This window comes from Centruroides sculpturatus, unplaced genomic scaffold (genome assembly GCF_000671375.1).
Source record: "Centruroides sculpturatus isolate CEXI.00-Female unplaced genomic scaffold, Cexi_2.0 scaffold119, whole genome shotgun sequence".
Lineage (NCBI taxonomy): Eukaryota > Metazoa > Arthropoda > Arachnida > Scorpiones > Buthidae > Centruroides > Centruroides sculpturatus.
In genome coordinates, this window is record NW_019384338.1 from 298,877 (window position 1) to 302,006 (window position 3,130).

The window sequence follows — 3,130 nt, forward strand, 5'->3', positions numbered from 1 at the left end:
TTTCGTGTTGGAACAAATTATTTGGTTTTACATGTAATCATATGGGGAAAAATGATTCATATACCGTATTTTATATATATATATATATATATATATTATTTCTTTTTATTCTAATTTGAATTTATTTCAGTAGGTGAATTACATTTTAATATACGATATAAAGGATAATCATAATTAAAAAGTAGGTGTTCAGAGCAGTCTGTAGAAGGAACTATCTGGTAAATCTCAACCAAATTTAATATAAGTACTGTACTGAGTATGCTGCTTCGATTTTCGGGGAAAAAACGTAACTTTATAATTTAGCCGCTAGGCGAAAATTGGTGCTACTGTTTCCATTACTGTCTATTAAATTTCGAGAGTTAAGAAACAAACTGTAATAATTTTACTTTATTTACACATGCAATTACAGATGTGAATTGTGAAATTGAATTGCGGAATTGAATTGCGGGATTCGTTATAAAACATATTTTAATATATACTGTACAGTACATTAAGGAGATTGCAGCACCAATTTTCATTCTAGCGGCTAAATTTTGAAGTAAAATATTTTTTCACGGAAATCAGAACCCATATTCAGGACAGTATATATATACCAAATGTGGTTGAGATTTGCCCAATAATTCTTTCTACGGACACTTGAGTTGCCTGCTCTTTAATTATGATCACCTGATGTATATTGTATTAACAAATAATTAAGCGTGTAACAAAAATAAATTAATAATAGAAAATTGTAAAATTTATATTAAATTATTATATTATAAGATAAATTACATAACTTTAACAAAATATATACTTCTTCTATGATATTTGATTAATTATACACTTAACAAGAATATTTTATGATAATTGCTTTCTATAAATACGAAATTTGATAAAGCAAATCAATGAAAAAGTGAAAATAATTTTACTTTTTTTCCAATAAATTTTTTAAAACATTCTTTAAAATTTTATTACTTCATATTTTATGATAAATGATGCATAATACTTTACATTTATAAGCTTCAAGTATTGTATTCTTTTCATTAATTTTACGGTTTATGGCTCGATTTTTTCTACATAATTTCATCCAATTTCAAATTTATTATCTAAAACAATCTCGAATCGAATAATACAAAATCAAGGTAATAGAATAGAGACAAAGAGAGAGATAGAGAAAGGGAGAGAAGCAGAGAGAGAGATAAAATCATATCATCCATAACATTACCATTGGTTGTTAGTTTAAGCGAATGTCTTAATATAAAATATTCGGAAATTCATAATTTTATAAGTATACATCTAACAGGAACTTAAGATAATAATCTTAGTGAAAGCACCTTTCAATTTTAAATAAATAAACTATTCATCAAAGCGAATTATCAATTAAATATCATAATTATTTTACTGATTTTGAATTATCCCGAGTAATTTATCGCACACGGTTACTGAAGACAGGATCATAAACGTGAATGTTCGTCGTAAAATCCTGGATGATTATTGTTGCAATGCACATTAAGATATTGCACTTTATATTACTAGTTACGAATGGATAAGTGAAGCAAATTTCAGAGAGTAATTGCTAAATTTCATTATTAAGAAAATTATACTTATTTATTTATTTTTTTATAAGAAGGAATAAACCAAAAAAATAATAATAATTCTATTTTTATAGCCGAAATAATTTTTTATTCATACAAATTTTACTAGGTTTTAGAATAAAGCATTTTACATTTTCTCTTCTTACTATTCCCAAATGGTTCCTCTTCCTCCTTCTTTTTATATAATATAAAATATATATATTTTATTCAATATTCAACAATCAAAAATTTAAAAATTATGACATAAAAAGCTTTTTTAATTTGCGAATTATTTTTTATTAACTGTTAAATTGTATTTAACTCGTTTTACTTATTTTGGTAGAGGATAATAAAACTCGTTTTATGTCCAGTAAGCTTGATTTTCTGTGATAATGACCGTCTTGGATATAAAGATAATCGAAAGAAATAATTTTTTTTTTTTACTATTTCCTTCCATTTAGTCTTTCTATATATATATAACTCTTTATATTAATGAATACTGAATACATAGAATAATTGAAAATATCTTAAAATAGCTGTAGTAAACATTCAAAGTAAAGAAGAAAATTTAAAAATAAAAATATAAAAAAAAAATACCCCTTCTAAAAATTGATACTCAGAAATAAATTTAAGTTATATATATTGTTACAGAAAATTGTTTTTCTGAAATAAACCAATTTAAAATCGATAAATTCTGTTACAATCGAGTTGTAAAAAGCTAGTAACAGTTTATAATAAGGTTTGTTATTGTAGACGGGGGGAAGGAATTGATAAATCGGTAGATTGTACAAGAGGAAAAAAATAATAAAAATAAAAATAATAATAATAATAAATAGAAAAAGAAATGGAAGAAAACAGAAAAAAATAGAAATTATCTACCGTTTCTTCAATGGAAGAAACTCAGCAAAAGTTTTAACCTTAGTCAATGATATAAAAATGGGAATTGCGTATTTCCCACGACATTGATTGGCTAACCATAATGGATTGGTTGTTGAATGTTTTATCCCCAAACGTCATTAGTATCCACAACGGGTGATTTAGATTTTGTTGTTGTAATGAATGATAATGATTAAATATCATTCCTTTCCTATTTAAATTAATATTGATCTTCTGGAGGATTTAGTATTCAAGTAGTTATTTATGGTAATAATTAATTTCCAGAATTTATACAACTTTTAAATTGTTTCCTAAATTCTTTAAAAATTTAATTTATTTTCCATTTATTCATTATGATAATTTCAAATTTAGATATCAGTGCTTTTATTTTTTTTAATTTTATCCATATTGAAATGATACTGTATCGACGTTTGAACGATAATTTAACTTACAGCTTGTTAGATATTGTGTAATATAGTTATATTAAGAGAATTTGAATCCCCGATTCAGTAATAAAGGCAAACGAATCTCATTTATAGGAAGGTGCTTCTAAGAGTTTAGAGCTATGAAGTTAATAAGGGAGACATAACTTCTATATAATAAAATTCTAAAGTATAAAAAGATATCACCAGAATCTAATTAAGAAGATTTATTAATTGTAAAGTTAAAGAATAATACGAATCTTATAACCCAAAAATTTT